The sequence below is a fragment of the Dromiciops gliroides genome, chromosome 2 (assembly GCF_019393635.1).
Source record: "Dromiciops gliroides isolate mDroGli1 chromosome 2, mDroGli1.pri, whole genome shotgun sequence".
In the NCBI taxonomy this organism is placed as follows: domain Eukaryota; kingdom Metazoa; phylum Chordata; class Mammalia; order Microbiotheria; family Microbiotheriidae; genus Dromiciops; species Dromiciops gliroides.
Window position 1 is genome coordinate 34615435 of NC_057862.1, and position 17360 is coordinate 34632794.

At 43.6% G+C, this 17360-nt stretch overlaps 1 protein-coding gene across 1 annotated transcript in view; it reads left to right on the forward strand.

The window, feature by feature from the left end:
* PEAK1 (pseudopodium enriched atypical kinase 1) overlaps positions 1–17360 on the forward strand; it is a 277961-nt gene that overhangs the window by 58444 nt on the left and 202157 nt on the right. Inside the window, 1 exon segment of the mRNA XM_043982397.1 lies at positions 15612–15735. The gene's annotated coding sequence lies outside the window, so the exon portion shown is untranslated.

The window sequence follows — 17360 nt, forward strand, 5'->3', positions numbered from 1 at the left end:
TTAGCCTCAGACACAAGAAAGTCACCCACTGCACGACCCCAGCTGTGTCCCCCAACTCCAATTTTTTATGGTTCTCTAGGGTCTTGTATTTCTAAGTCAAATTTGCCATTCAGTTCAGGTCTTTTCATCATGAATACCTGAAAGTTCTCTTTTTCATTAAAGTCCCATTTTTTCCACTGAAAGATAATGCTGAGTTTTGCTGGGTAGGTGATTCTTGGTTATAATCCCAATTCCTTTGCCCTCTGGAATATCATATTCCATGCCCTCTGGTCCTTTAATGTAGAAGCTGCTAGATCTTGTGCTATCCTGACTGGGGCTCCACAGTACTTGAATTCTTTCTTTTTAGCAGCTTGCAACATTTTCTCCTTGACCTGAGAGCTCTGGAATATGGCTATAATATTCCTAGGATTTTCCTTTTGGGATCTCTTTCTGGAGGTGATCAGTGGATTCTTTCGATTTCTATTTTACCTTCTGCTTCTAGAATATCAGGGCAATTTTCCCTGACCATTTCTTGGAAGATGATGTCTAAGCTCTTCCATTGATCATGGTTTTCAGGTAGACCAATAATTTCAAATTATTTCTGCTGAACCTATTTTCCAGGTCAGTAGTTTTTCCAAGAAGATATTTCACATTGCCCTCTATTTTTTTATTCACTTGGATTTGCTTTATTGTGTCTTGGTTTCTCATAAAGTCACTAGCTTCCATTTGTTCAATCCTAATTCTTAGGCAATTATTTTCGTCAGAGAGTTTTTGTACCTCCTTTTCCATTTGGCCAATTTGGCTTTTCAAGCTATTGACTTTTTTTCTCATGTCTTTCCTGCATCACCCTCATTTTTCTTTCCATTTTTTCCTTTATATCTCTCTAACTTTCTCTTCAAAGTCCTTTTTGAGCGCCCTTATGGCCTGAGACCAATTCATATTTTTTTTGGAAGCTTTAGATATAGGGGCCCTGACATTGACATCTTCCTCTGAGGGTGCACCCAAAATCTTCCTTGTCACTGAAGAAACTTTCTAATGGCCTCACCTTTCTCTCTCTGCTCTTCTTGCCTGTCTTTTACTAGACTTTTAGCTTCTTAAAGTGGGGCACTGTTTCCAGGCTGCAGTATCCCAAGCTTAAGAAGTCCCAGGTGGTATGATTTAAGGAGAATCAGGTTCTTCACTCACCTGACCTGTTCCCTGGTCCATAGATGACCCCAGACCAACTTGCTGATCAACCAGCTTTGTGTGTTGTGGTTGTCAGCTCCAAGGAGCCTGTGCCCCTCCCCCACCTGGGCCACTGCTACTCAAGCCTACCTCCTGGTTCCCAGCAGGGGTGCAAAACCCAAGTTCTGCCTCAGCACCAGCATAGAACCCTGTAGTCTCCCCCCTGCCCAGGGCTCAGCCCACTCACCAGACTGTGAGCTTAGTTCTAGACGACACTGGTGCTGCAGCTGATTCAGAGACTCTGGGGGTCTCCTTCTCTGGTGAGGCCTGGATAGGACTGGATCTGTGTCAGGGTGACTGTGGGGTTGGGCTCCACTCCTGCCTCAGCAGAGCAGCTCCCTCCTTCTGACCTTCCAAGCCATTCTTGGTTAGGAGATGATTTCAGCACATTCTTCTGTGGGGTTTTTCAGTGCTTTTTCTTTAAAAACAAAAAACAGGAAATGCAAGCCTTGTTCATGCTGCTAATGATTGAAGAGGGAATTTGTGCAGGTGCTTGTTTTGAACAGGGCAGTCAGGGCAGAGATAGACTTTTGGACTGTGACAGCATGAGTACCCTCATCTGTGAAACGGTAACAGCTTCATTTCCACTACCTTTCTCCCAGAGTTGTTGTAAGGGAGGTACTTTGTCGGCCTTAAAGAACTTCTATAAATTGTTATGGGCCTAATGTACCCCAGAAGTTCTCTGGGGTAAATCAAAGAACCTTTTTCTTGAGAAACAAAACCTAAGGACAGACACACCTGAAGAGATAAGTGGCACTGGATTGGGACGGAGCTAGTTCCAGGACCACCACCCTTCATTCCAGTCTCCCCCCACCCCATGGGAGATAAGATTAGGTGTGGCTGCTGCCTTTGTGTCCAGAGGCTTGGGAGATCCGCAGCCACCCCTCATCCAACTCCCCCAGCCACCACCCGTGGGGGATGGTCCTCCCTCAATAATGGAACTTTCCACAGTCAGAGGATCACCTCATCAGACCATCATGGGGCCTCTATAAAAGGATTTCCCTGTCTACTGCTCCAGGAGATAAGTATCTCAGAGCCGCACCTCTGTGCCAGCCTTCTCCCCATGAGAAGAAGTCCAAGGATTTCTCTCTGGGTTTCCATTCCCTAGCACCCTAAATAAACTATTCTTTTACTCTAATTGCACTTGTGTGCAAGATGGTGTAATTCTTTAAAGAGGAATTCCTAAGGACCCCTACCCCTATTCCAACCCCCCCACCTATTTTCCCATGACATAATGTTAGTCATTAACAGTCATAGCAGCAATGGCAGCTGGTGGTTGTTGGAAGAGGACAGGTAACAGAAAAGGGGAAAGAGACATTTCTAGGGCATGAATCAGTACTTCAATAAACAACCTGGCGCCGTCCCAAACAGTAGCCAAAGAACCTCAACCTTTGCCTTGGGCCGAAGGCTCATCTTTTGATTACATCTGTCCTTCTGTGATATTGGATGGCTTGGGACAGGACCACGTCTGAACAATTGAAGTTGAGAATCCCCCTAAGGGATGCATAGCTGTGGCCACAAGAAGGGAGCAGCAGCTGAACAGAGGATGTCCTCTGAGATAGTCATGAATGGAGAAAGGATGTTGGTCACATGGTGAGAGGGAGGCCTTTCAGTGGCAGGAAGTTTGGGTCAAGGTTTAGTGACCTCATTCTCCTTATGACAGTATGTTGATTGACATTGAGGAGCTGTGCTGGAGTTGACTCTCTCGGTGCTTATAGCAGGATGAGAATGGACCCCCAAGGATACCCAGTTTTCTTTGTCCTTTGTTAACAGATGCTCAGTGAGTCTTTCCTTGATGTGAGGCCATCTCCTTACACTAGCAAGAACATCTACCATGTCTTCTTGTATCACTAATGTTTGCTCTTGGCTGGACATTGTTCCTTCTCTCTGCCCAGTCTGTTGTTAACATCCACTGGGCACATCCATGACTTTAAGCTGTAGATCTTGAGTCAAACTGGCCCCTCTTTGGGGGAACTATTTGGAAACATTAAAAACAAACAACCATAGACTTGAGAGCCATTCTCAATTGGTACAAAAATCTTGAATTTTCAAAGCAGTATTTTCAGATGCCTGTAGTGTGTGTGTGTGTGTGTGTGTGTGTGTGTGTGTGTGTGTGTGTGTGTGTGTGTGTGTGTGTGTGTGCACGTACAGATGCTTAATTTGAGGAGTTTGGTCACTTCTATTTTAGAGTGAAAAGAGCTGGGTTTGTGTGACCCTTGATATTGTCATGACCCAGCGGGTCCTCCCTTCCCTTGTGCATCTCTCTGCACCTGTCCATGCCTCATCCTGTGTTCATTCCTGTTTGTGCCCCAACCCTTGTTCTCTATGGCCAGTTGATCTTCCTTCCTGTCTCTCACTTCCTGCTATAGGGTATTTCTTGTGCCACTCCTCTGGTTCATATACACACAGGGATTATATGCCATACGGTAAATGTTTGACATCATAGGAGCATTTCTGCTTCTGACTTGGATTCAGAGGAGCTAGTTTCAAACCTCAGTTCTACTGTTTACTACTTTTGTGACCTTAGACAAGTCTCTTATCATCGATAAGACAGTGACTTTAGACTTGGTGTCTTCTTACATCCCATTGAAATTTTCTAGATTTTCTCATCCTAGTCAAGTTGTTTCATAAATGAGGAAAGGAATGGTAACTAATGAATAATGTTTCATTCATTTGTTATTAAACACTTCAGAAATTTCTATTAAAACAGTCTGATTCACCCTCTGAGAGAGATTGCTATGATATTTCTACAGTTTGCATTTTTCCTCCCAAATTGTAGATGACAAGGTTCAGATCCGGAACAGACCTTAAAGAGCAGGGGATCATTCCTATGGAGCTGGAGATAACCTTACAGGGTTGGAGGTCAGCTGCTGTAATCCTTCCGTTTTACAGAGGAGGAAGTTGGAGCTCAGAGAGGGGCAGTGACTTCCCAGGGTCACACAGATAGTAACAGAACTGGGCCATAAATTGAGTGCTCTCTCCACCCCACCATTATCTCTTATGACACATCAGCATTCAGGTAGCTTCAAGTGACTTCTGAAACGCATTTCTGAATGGCCTTTCCCTGGTTCAGCCCAAGAAGATAACTCTGAGTTGGGCAAAGCCAATCACATTCCAGGTGTTTTTGCTGAAAAACAACCAAACCATGGGGGCACCATCATGCCCGTCTTTCCTTCTCTCCTCTGCCCGCACCTCCTCCTTCTCCCAAAACAAGGAAGAAAGTTGTCATTCCCATCCTTTTCCTTGATTTTCCCTCTTCTCTCACCTCTGACTTTGGTCAGCCAGTGGTACCACTCGTGCCGTGGGGGCTTAAAGATAAATTACTGGCTTTTGTTCTGCAGCATGGCACAGTTCAGACAGACAGTATCTGAATTGGTAGGAGGTGTCAGGGCCACAAAGTCCAGCTCACACCTGCCTAACAAACCTGTCACCATAGCTTCTGCTATGATCTTTTTTTTTTTTTTTTTTGGTGAGGCAGTTGGTGTTAAGTGACTTGCCCAGGGTCACACAGCTAGAAAGTATTAAGTATCTGAGGCCTGATTTGAACTCAGGTCCTCCTGAATCCAGGGCTGCTGCTCTATCCACTGTGCCACCTAGCTGCCCCTATGATCTTTAATAAAAGAGAACCAACCCACTACTGTTAGGGCACCCTATTTCATTGTGGTCTAGTTCTAATTGTTAGGATGTTTTCCCTTTCATGAAGTCCAAGTCTGCCTCTAGATACACACCACCCCTAATTCTGTTTCTAGTTCAGGCAGTTAGGTGGCACAGTGGTTAGAGTTCTGTGCCTGGAGTCAGGATGACCTGAGTTCAAATCTGGCCTCTGATACTTACTGATTGTGTGATCCTGGGTGAGTCGCTTAACCTCTGTCTTCCTCAGTTTTCTCAGTGGTAAAATGGGGCTGACAGCCCCTGACTTGGAAGCTTGTTGTGAGAATCAAATGAGGTGATATTTCTAAAGCACTTAGCACCATCCCTGATACCTAATAGACATGATATAATTCTTATTCCTTCCCTCCCTTTTTCCACATGGGACACCTGCTGTCACCTCCCTCCTGAAGGTTTCTCGTCTCCATTTGAAGCCTCCCTAGTCCTTCCATTGACCCTGGTGTGTGGCCTTTTCTTCAGGCTTTGCACCACCCTGGTTGTCTTCTTCTGTACACTCTCCAAGTTGTTTGTACCCAGAACTGATACAGTCTGACCAGGACAGTTTCACCAACCCATTGCCTTCCTCATTCTAAACACAGCCTAGGAGAGGATTCTCTCTCTTGGCCACCATGTCTTACATGCCTTCCCAAAGTTATTCTTTGTGGGTTACCTCATCATAGCTTCATGGCATCCCTGGTTCTCCAAGACCAGGCCAGTAGAACATCAAACACCAGCTCTCAGGTGCTTCTGAGGTTTCAAGTATATTCCCAGCAAACAGACGAGCCCAGCTAAGTAGAAGGAAGTTCATGACCAGGAGATTGGCCTTTTGGTGGTCATGGCTAACCCTACAGTCTTTCCTTCCGTCCTTTGCAGCTACCCCCTTGTGCTTTTGCACTAGCAGTGGCAGAGGAGTGAGCTCTCACATCCATCAGATCCATCACATCCGTGATTCACTGAGGAGCTAACCGACTCCCCCAAGCTTTTCTCTCAGAGGAATTGTTGTTGAGCTTCCTGTATTTTTCAAGTGATTTATTGTTATTAAACTTTAACTTAGGTGATTCAGCCCACAAGTGTGAGCGGTAGTGTGTTGTCATAGATAAAAGCTGGCCTTGGCTGGGAAGATGTGGGTTCCCATTCTACCTCTGACACATCCCGGCTTTGTGACCCTGGGCACAGCACTTCATATCCTAATGCTCTGGGCAGCTCTCTGAGTCTATAAATTGTAGCTAAGATGGTGATTTAAATTAGTAGAAGGAGCTTTCTCACCTGGAAAGTTCTCTACACCAGTGAAATCACCTGTCCTTATCCTATTGATGGATTAGCTATCCCTCCCACCTTTGTGTCAGACAAGCTTGCTTTTAAAACCTTCAAGTCACTGATAAAAATGGTGACCAATGCAAGGTCATGGGCAGTTCCCCAAGACAGACACTACATTAGATGCCTCCCTCCAGGTGGATAGTAATGCCTACATTGGGGGTCCCATAATTCATTTAGCCAGCCCCAAGTACCTGACCTATCCTCTCATCAGGCCTATATCTACCTATCTTCTTGACAAGTACAGCATGAAGCACCTTGTGGTCTTCTTGTGGGCCATTAGCGCCCGTACCAAAAAGTAAAGGTGATGACTTTGGCATAACCTGCCCGCTAGGCTAGCTTTTCCATGCTCTCATGGCATGGCCTCATGAATGTGTTACAGAGTTTTTCCAGGAACAGAAGTTGCACCCCCTTGTCTCTAGTAGACAGAATTTGTTAGGGACTCACACTGACAGAGCCAGCCATGACTCGAACCCTCACTTCCTGACTGACTTTAACTATTGAAGATGCTCATCTTAGTGGGATATCTTTTGGAAAAGCCCAGAATCCATCTTTCCTTGTTATACTCTACCATGAAAAGAGTCTTGGGCAGGTGAATTGATCTGAATGACTGCCTGTGTTCACTTTTCAGACTTCTACAAAAGCCAAAGAATACACTATGGCTTGTGGGCCCTGCACTCTGACCCCTCGGGTGCTATTTGAACAGTGACTAATTAACAAAGTAGTGAAGCCACTTCCTCCCACCAACAACCAAAGGATCTAAAAATAATCACAGTGGCTGAATTATGGTGACAATTCTGAATTCCTCCATTGTGTATTAGCATTTTCTTATTAGACTTAGAAACCTGTTGTTCTCTATCTCTCTGTCTCTCTCCATCCTCCCCCTCCTTTTTCTCCCCGTCTTTCTTCCTTTCTCACCCTCCCTCCGCACAAGCTATTCGGTACGTCCAGAAGCTGAATAAGTTCTTATAAATAATCCACCATGTCAGCCTAACCATATAGTCTGGCCAGCCTTTCTATTCAGGAAGCTTATTGATTGGTTCATTCCTCTCCAGGAAATTATTTTCGTTTTTCAAAAAATCAGTCTTCCCAGTCTTTCTCATTCTTTAGCTTTATACAGTGCAACGTTTATGACATAATTATTTATGAAGTCGAATAATTTAGACTTAGGTTATCTTGAAACTCCAAAGCGAAGGGAAAGATGATTTGAGAGATTTGGTAGAATAATTTTTATTTATGTCAAATTAAAGAGTCTTTATTGATAGCACAAGGGACTATTTGAAAAAAACATCAGTTGACTGTTTAAATAATCTTCAAAGAGAAAAAAAATCCCTCTTTTTAAATAATAGAATCTATGACATTTTAGTTTTGAAGACATTTAAAAAAAACAACTTTAGATTTCTTAATGTTTTAATGAGAGGCTTTTTTAGTGTCTCCATTACTATTATAGTAATCTAGACATGATGGTCTGCATCAGGGTGGTGGCAGTGCCAGAGCAGAGAAGGGGGCAAGGACAGGAAGCACCTCATTTTATTATACTTCACAGATATTGCTTTTTTTTTTTTTTTTAAACAAACTGAAGGTTTGTGTCAACCCTGTGTTGAGTAAGTCTGTTGGTGCCACTTTCCCAATAGCACATGCTCACATCATGTCTGTCACATTTTGGTCATTCTCTCAATATTTCAGACTTTTTCATTATTATTATATCTGTTAGGGTGATCAGCGATCTTCGATGTTACTGTTGTAATTGCTTTGGGGCATCAAGAACCACATGCACATAAAACTGTGAGTTTAGTCATTATGTTGTGTGTGATCTTACTGCTCTACTGACAGGCTATTCCCCATCCCTCTCCCTCTCCTCTGACCTCCCTATTCCCTGAGACACAACAATATTGAAATTAGGCCAGTGGGTAACCTTCCCTCCGATGTCCTCTAAGTGTTCAAGTGAAAGGAGTCAACTGATGCAACAAACTTCATTGTTGTCTAACTTTAAGAAATTGGCAGCTACACCCCAACTTTCTGCAACCACCACCCTGATCAGTCAGCAGCCATTAACATGAGGCAAGACTCTTCCCCAGCAAAAAGATTACAACTTGCTGAAGCCTCAAAATAGCAATAAAGTATTTTTTTTAGCAATAAAGTATTTTTAATTGAGGTATGTGCTTAATATTATTGCACACTTAATAGACTACAGCATAGTGTAAACAACTTTTCAATGCAGTGGGAAACCAAAAAATTCATGTGATTTGCTTTATTGCAAATTTTGCTTTACTGAGATAGTCCAGAACTGAACCCACAATATCTCCAATGTCTGCCTGTACTAGGGATATTGTAAAGGTAGCATTGACGGGACTTTGCAAACAGATTGTATGTGTGGTGTGAGTGCAAGTGAAAAGTTGCGGGTGATACCAAGCTTGTAAGCTTGAATGATTGGGAATAATAATGAGGAGGAGAAGGAGGAGGAGAAGAAAGAAGCCAGTAGTAGTAGTAGTAGTAGTAGTAGTAGTAGTAGTAGTTTGGAAGAAGTTTGGAAGAAGGGATGGTTTGAAGGAAAAGATAATGAGTTCTGTTTTGGACATTCTGAATTCATGTTGCCTAGACATCAGTTCACAATGTCCAGTAGACAGTTGGTGATTCTGCACCTGCAGGTCAGGAGAGAGGTCAGGCCTAGATAAATAGATTTGAGAATCATTTCCATAGAGATGATAACTGAATCCATCAGAGGTAGTGTGATCACCAAGCAACAAGAGAGAAGAGGAGAGAAGAGAATCTAGAATAGACCCACAATGACAGGTGTGACCTAGAGGAAGGAGCAGCAGAGGAAACTGAGAAGAGCCAAGGAGAGAGAAGAGAGTGTCCATGGGAAGAAGGTGACAGATGGTGTTGGAGATTGCAGAGAGATCAGGAAGGATGAGGACTGAGAAAAGGCCCTCAGATTTAACTAGTAAGAGGTCACTGAAGTCAGAAGCCAGACGTTCTAGAGGAGAATGAGAGGAGAGGAAGTGGAGCCGTATTTGGTAAGATCATCTTTCTCCAGAGTCTCCCCCCTGAAAAGGAAGAGAGGGGGCAGCTAGGTGGCGCAGTGGATAGAGCACCGGCCCTGGAGTCAGGAGTACCTGAGTTCAAATCTGGCCTCAGACACTTAACACTTACTAGCTGTGTTACCCTGGGCAAGTCACTTAACCCCCATTGCCTCACTTTAAAAAAAAAAAAAAAAGGAAGAGAGAATGAGCACTATATAGAGGGGAGGGCCCTAGCAAAGGAGGGTTTCTTAAGGGTCAGGGCAATATGGATGTATTTAGGCCGCAGAGAGGCAGCCAGGGAACAGGGAGAGAATGGGCCCTCACATCATATAGCTTATTGTTTATTTCTCCTTGCAATTGAATTAGCTTTTCCTTTAAGTATTCATATGCTTTTCTGTTCAATGTATCTATATTAAACATTGATGTTGATTCGTTATCTCTGGAACCTTTAAGCACAGTGGAATTTCTCTGCTTGTCTCTTTTTTGTATATCTGTTTTTGATGCTTCAGCCTTGTCCTAAAATTATGATCACTACTCCTAATTCAAGTGTGTTTCTTGTAAGCAAGCTATTGTTGGATTCAGCTTTCTGACCCATTCTTCTATTGGCTTCCATTTTCTGGGCAAGTTCATGTTCCAGTTATGACTCTTAATTGTATATTTCCCTTGATGCTGTCCTCTTGAATTTCTTCCTCTCTTTGGCCTGCTACCACCATCACCCCCGACAATACCTTTTTTTTTTTTTTTTGGTGTTGTGAAAATGATTTGTTTTTTTCCATTAAACAGATTAACCACATACCCTTGAAATAGACTATTTGAAATATAAGTATACAAAAAAATTTGTCATAAAATATTTGTTTCCATCACATAGTCTTCTCTGCTGGCAATGACATTAAATGGCAGTGCAGATTTGAAACATATTCATTAAAAATAGCTACTTTGCTTTCCATTTAATAACTGAAAAAGGTGCAGAGGGAGGAATTTACCAGCTTTGATCTCTAAATAACTAAGGTTTGTTTCTGCTTCTCCTCTCCAACCCTGATCCCATCCTGATCCCATTTTTATTCCTTTCCTTATTTCTAATCCTCCCTTCACTGGACCCTCCCTGACACTGGAATTAAATTTGCTTTTGTCTGTTGGAATCCTCACCTGTCCTGTCCTTAATCATCAGTCAACTCTTCTTAAGTGCCTGCTGTGTGCTGACTAATGTGTTAAGCACTAGGGAAACAGAAGAGGCAAAAGACAGTCTTTGCCCTCTGAGAGCTTACGATTTAAAGGGAGAGATCACATATAAATAAATGTATATGAAGGAATGTATACAGGACAAATGGGAAATAATTAACAGAAAGAAGGCACTATAATTGGGCAGCTAGGTGGCACAGTAGATAGATTGCTCTGGTCCGGAAGACCCAAGTTCAAATCCAGACTCATATACTGTACTGGCTGTGAGACCCTGGGCAAGAAACCTAATCCTATTTGCTTCAGTTCCCTCCTCTGTCAAATGAGCTGGAGAAGGAAATGGCCAAACCCTCCAGTGTCTCTGCCAAGAAACCCCCAAATGGGGTCATAGATTGAATAAGGAGAGGCCTCCAGTAAAAGATGGGATTTTAGTTGGGACCTAAGGGAAGCCGGGGGGTCCATAGTTGGAATGGAAGTGTTTCAGGCCAGGGGAACAGCCAGAGAGAATTCTCAGAGCCAAGAGGTAGAGGGGAGGGCCCGGAGGGTGGTGTCACTGGGCCAGAGAGGAGGTGTAAGAAGATTGCAAAGGCAGGAAGGGTCTAGATTATAAAGGACTTTGAATGTCCAAGAGAGTGTTTTGTATTTGGTCCTGGAGACAATAGGGAGCTGCCAGAGCCCCTTCTTCTTAAGCCTCCTCCTCTCTTCTCCCTCTTTGGGTTTTTATTTCTCTGTTGAATTGAATGTATTTTTGCATGAGAGTGGGGGTGGAGGGAGGGGGTGTAGGTGTTGGGGGGTGGGGTTCTACTCTCTTTTGTCTAGTTAGATAAGAGTAAGTGTCTGGGATACCTACATCCCCCTAACTCCTTCCTCCAAGTTTTCATCATCCTCCCCTCACATACCTCTGTTGTTTGAGAGAGTCCCCCTTTTCCTTTTTCTTAAGACTGTCAAAACACAAAAGAGCCAGCCTAGGCCCTCTGCCGGTCTTAGGTGACTTTGCCTCTTGTCCTTAAGGATGTCAGCACTCTGAGAGGACACATGTTACTTCAACACTAGCTTGGAGTCAGTTTATCTGGTCTTACCCGTTTGATTCAATGATCCAGATTTTCTGTGTTTCACTTGTCTCCTCAGTTTTCATTTCAAAACCTCATTTCTGATCTTTGCACCCGGGAGGCTAGAAAGCCTTTATTTCATCAAAGGTGCATGTTTTCCCTGTAGGACTAGAGTCAGCTTTGGGTGTGAGTTTTTATCTTTTCTGGGATTATTCCATGTTCTTCTCACATTTATAGTGGTATCTACCAAGTTTTGTATGATTCTAACTGTAGTTCTTTGTACTTGATTGAACACTTTCCTTTTGAATGTTTGCAGCAGTTTTTCTTTAACTTTTCTTGAATCTCTGTTTTCTCTGACCTTCCTGGGAGTTTTGTTTGGGAAGGTTCTTTCAGGAGGTGACTGGTGAATTCTTGTTATTTCTTCCCTTTGCCCTCTGGTTCTAACGTCTTGAAATATGGTATCTAAAGTGGTTTTTTTTCCGTGACACGGGGGGTGGGGGGGTTGGGGGGGGGGGTGTCAGATAGTCCAATGATTCTTAGATGATCTCACCTCAACCTGGTCTCCAAGTGACTTGTTTTTGACACTAGATGCCGTGTAAAACTGACCGCTGTTTTTTCTAACGTACAGCTTCTCCTTGCTGTTATTTTTTCCCTATCTTTCCTTTTGTGTCTCTTGACTTCATTTCTTTCAGGTCCCTGTGTCCAGGGTATGTTTTTCTTTCCATCTCTACATGGACTTGTATATTTATTCTCTTCTTCCAAGGCATTTCTTGATTGTTTCACTTTTTTTTCTTTCCCTTTCTACTCATATGTAGCGCACTTTCTGGATTAGGGGTTTGTGTTTGGATTAAGCCCTGCTTTCGTGAGTTTACTTGCTGGATCTTGAGTTTGGTGGCTGTCTGGGCCTCTTCTTCTAAAGGAAATATGTGGCCTTGCCTCCTGCTGAGCTTCATGCTTAGGCCTCCTGGATGCCATTGCTGAGGATTAGGGATGAGGCCCCTGGGCAGCCTCTACCACTGGAGGTGCCGGTCTGGCTGCCAGGGCCCCTGCTAAGAATCGAGGCTGGTTTGCCCTTTGCCTTCCATCTCCCTTGGCTTATCTCTGTTCCACAAGGTTTTGGCAGTCTGTGCAGCCTTAGATTGATGGGGGACTGAATCCCTTTGGTGACTTATCATTGTTCCTCGTGGTGCCCTTTGGAGCTGTGGTGTTTGTCAGAGAATTGGGTTCCTTTAGGTCCTGATGTGCCACCACCTTCCCATAGCCCTTCAGTAGCCTTGTCAAGTGCCCCTGACACAGTAATACTCTGTTGCCTCACCGCTTTGAGCGTGGTTATCTACTTAACTCCTTTATTTCTCTCAAGAACAACAAAGTGAGGGGGCAGCTAGGTGGCGCAGTGGATAGAGCACTGGCCCTGGATTCAGGAGGACCTGAGTTCAAATCCGGCCTCAGGCACTTGACACTTACTAGCTGTGTGATCCTGGGCAAGTCACTTAACCCTCATTGCCCTGCAAAAAAAACCAAAACAAAACAAAGTGCTACATCTCTTTTTCATTTGGAATATTAAAAAAAAACTCAACTGTATAGACACCTAATGGAGAACACTGCTAGGCAGTAGTTCACATAACAAAAGACCTGGGCCTCTAGTGGCCTGTTACCTAAGTGTGACTCCTAGCTGGAAAAGCTAACAGGATCTTAGCATGGCCAGTGGAGTTCAGGAGTTCAGGATTTAGGGTCTCCCTGGGCCATGCCTCAGGCAGATGCCAGCTGTATAACTGTGTCTAGTTCTGGGTCCTCCTGCATAGGAAAGCTATCGACACATTGTCATGCTTGGGCACTGCCATACTCATGAATATCTCAGAAAAGGGTAACTGAGGCCATGCTACAAGCTGGAGGGGGAGGATCCAGACAGAGAGTGTGGGGCTGCTGAGGATAGAAAGTGGGCCTGCAGAGGCAGCTAGGTGGCACAGTGGATAGAGCACCAGCCTTGGATTCAGGAGGACCTGAGTTCAAATTTGACTTCAGACACTTTATACTTACTAGCTGTGTGACCCCAATTTGCCTCACCAAAAACAAAAAACAAGCAAACAAAAAAAAGAAAGTGGGCCTGTTCCATGTGGCTTCTGAGAAACCAGCGGGTAGAATTTGGAGAGAAGCGCATTTCTCTGGATTGCAGGAAAAGCCTCCTAATCGTTAGCACCCACTTCACTTCACTTCACTGGAGGTCATCAGGTGAAGTCTGTGAAGGACCATTTCTCAGGAGTGTTGGGCCCTACCGTTTCCCACACTCTTACCCTTGGGACAGAGGACAAGCACTGGCTGGTACTCAGTTACTGGAGAGTGCGGCGGCTCAAAGGAAAAGACATTGCTTTACCCCAAGACCCCTCAGAACGGAGCCTTGTCTGAACCATGCCCTGGCAGAGAGTGGGGGAGAAATCAGCTTGAAGGGTGAGCTCATTTCTTGTAGAGGAAAGAAAGCCCTGTCCCCCCAGCTGTATGGAGGTTTCTCCCACCAGCTTCTCAGAGGTAACACTGTCCCTGTGATCCCTCATTCTAGGTCACCTTCTGCTGCTGTGATGCGTCCCTGCAGACTGTGGGTCTTGCATCTTTTCTAGTCCTTTGCTCCCTTTCCCAGTGCTTCTTTGTGTCCACATATATAATTCTCAAATTTATAAAGGGCATCTTTAGCTCTTCAAATAAAAACTGAATGTTTTCACACTTGGAAAAATACCCGAATAAATCACTTTAAAGGTCTCATTGCAGCACCTAAAAATCAGACAGGATAGTCGACAATGAGCAGCTCGAATTTTTAAAGAGCAATTCCTGTCAGAATAATCTAATTTTCTATGAAAAAGGGATAGGTCTGGTATACAAGGAGGAAATGATATATATTTTCATCTAATGTGGTTTTAGCAAGCATTTGATCCATATGATTTCCTCTCACACTCTCTCCTTCCACAAAATGAATGGCTAATGATTTACCAAAATGCCTATGTGAACAAATGCATCTACTACAAATGCCCCTAAGAATAGTTTGGGGGAATTTCACAAGTCAGCACCATTACAAAAAGTCTCGTCAGCATTATGTACAATATACAATATGTCTGGGAATCTTTGCTCACTAAAAAACCATAATTCATCCTTTAAACAGACTAAGCAAATTCTGCCTCACCATTCTAGTCTTTTTAGAAAAAAAAAAGAATACGACTTAATTTATTATTAGCTATGCACCATCTTTGCTTTGAAAATTTTCAAATAACTAGTTTGGTTTTGCTGAAGAAGGAAACCCAATTAAATCTCTCTGAATTTTCCAAAAAATGTTTTCTTTTCTTTTTGTTTGTTGGTTTGTTTTCCAAACCAATTTCTCCTGTGATTCCAGGAAGGATTGCCAAGACAAGCTGGGGCAAAATCTCACACCTGCCTGGTTTTTCCTTTCAGAGCCGATGTGCTTCATCTCCAGGGTACTCTGGTGAGCTCGGGTCTGTCTTTAAGGCCAAAGTTGATGGTCAGGTGCTACCTTATACTATTCTAATCCGCTGGGAGATCTGAGCTCTTTACAGGCTTCAGAGTCTCCTTGTCCAGACAGACTAACCTGAGCTATTGAGCCTTGTTGCAATGAACTGGCTTTGCTAGGAACTGATGGATGCAGTCATTCAGGAAGTGGTTTGGTGCTGAACTTCTCAGGCATAGAAGCTGGACCTCTGCCAGGATTCTGCCCCATTCCCATCAAGGGCTTTCTAACAGCCACTCCTGTCCAAGTGGGAATTTTCATCAGAGCCTCTGAGATAACTCAGGGACTTGGACTTGGACCAGACCAGTGAAGAGATTTTGTATGGCAAAGGACTTCTTGGCAGGCTTTGTGAATAGAGCCTGTAGAACATCTTAAATCAGAAGGCACTTAACCCATCATTGAAATCTAATCTTCCAGTGCCAGGCCATGGCACCTTCTTCAACAGCCCTGAGGGGCAGATAATGCAACTCCTCTTCACACCAAATCCAGGCTGACTGAGGGAGGGGAGAGGGACCTCACTCTAACAAAACTGCTCGTTCCATCTTTGGGATACTCTGTAATTTGCGCAAAATCGCAAGTCTATGAATAATTTGTTTGCTTTTTAATGCTCTGCTATGGTTAGGCAGGTGCTATTAATAATAAATCTTCATGCACATTGACCCTTCTTTATCTTCCATCCTCCAATTGAAGCAGTTCAGAGCTGGAGAAAAAGGCTCCGGTCCTCAGCCCCTATGATGTGACTCTTCAGGCCGCTTACTGTTTCCCAAGTGGACGTCTGCACTGGTGCGAGCTAGTCACAGAAAGCAATTAAAAGGTAAGAAAATTGGCTTTTAACAGCTGTTTCAGTGCTGCATGAGCTGGCCTTCCCTCCCAAGGGATTGTCAGCATCAACTCTGCTCGATGAAATTCCTCTCCATAAATATTTTTTCTTGTGTTATAGAACAGGAAGGAAAACTGGGTTCATAAAATGAGTTAAAATGTGTCAACAGAGTAGAAAGAAGAATGACCTCCTGCTGCTATTTAAATTCTACAGCAAAGTAGAAATGCTTCTTTTCCAAAGAGATGACATTGAAACCATGACACCTTTGTTGCATTACGACTTTATTATCCCCAAAGGGTAGATTTAATAAGACATTCATTGATGTTGCTTCAGGAAAGGGAGAGGTCTGCAATCTTCCTTTTTTGACCCTCTGCATTTTGCCTGGTGGCATAAACCTTGAGTCCATGTTTCTTCCAATTATCTTTTAGACAAGGGAGGGCAACTTGGAATGTTTACCACTTAGTGGTGGTTTTTTCTCTTTTCCTCAAAATACTCTGGGTTTTGTGGTCATCCTTTCAGGGAACACCAGAGTCAGAAGGGACCACAGAGTCATCACATTCATTTCTACCAGTATCTTAAAGCTGGGGAAACTGAAGGACTGATTCTCCAAGGTTATGCAGCTAGGAAGTTGTCGAGTCACAATATGAATCCGGGTCTCAGAGCACCTTCCAATAAACCAGAATGTTCCTTGTGTTTACTCTGAGCAGATTGCGTAATTGTAGTCCTGGTCTCTTCTCCCTGCCCTAACCCTCCTCCACACGCAGAGCTTGAAAAATACTTGAAGTTAGCATAGAAGGATTCTTGAGCCTGTGATGGCCGCATGCTTTGTACTTGATAGGAAAGTGGTCAGCCCGTTTCATTTCTTACCTTCCCTGCATTGTTTTATGTTGCGATTTCTCTCTCTTACCCCCTAACTGAAGCAATGGAGATAGGGCTTTAATTTGATTTTGTTTGGGTTTGAAGAATGAGTTTGTGTCAGGGTTCATGTAGAAAAGTTTAGCTAATAAGTTTAGCCAAGAAAAAGCTCTATGGAATGTTTTATCCATACTGTATTATCTTTTAGGGAATATTCTTTCAAAACCACCAAAATGTCAAAGTCTAGGCACATTTAATGATGTCAGGATTCATTCTTCAAATCTGGAAATCAGGGAAAGACATTGGCAACAGGCTAAAAGCAATGTGAAGCCAAATATCTCATTGACTTGCTGAAGGATGGTGACTTTGGCTTTTCTGACTTAGAAGGGAGAACTAGTGCTTCATCCTTCCACTGTCTCATCTTTTATTCTGACCTGAAAGTCATTTCTTTTTCTTTTTTTCTTTTTTTTTTTTTTTTTTTTTTGCAGGGCAATGGGGGTCACACAGCTAGTAAGTGTCATGTCTGAGGCCGGATTTGAACTCAGGTCCTCCTGAATCCAGGGCCAGTGCTTTATCTACTGTGCCACCTAGCCACCCCCAAATTTGAAAGTCATTTCTTATCCCGTATCTTCCTGTAGAAGAAAGTGCTGATGTGCTTAAACTTTCTCATGGAATATTTTGCACTGGGACTGACTCGGGTGTCCCAGAGGAGCTGCTGGGTTTCTGGGGTTTTCTTTCTCCTCTGCTTATGAGGATGCCTGCAT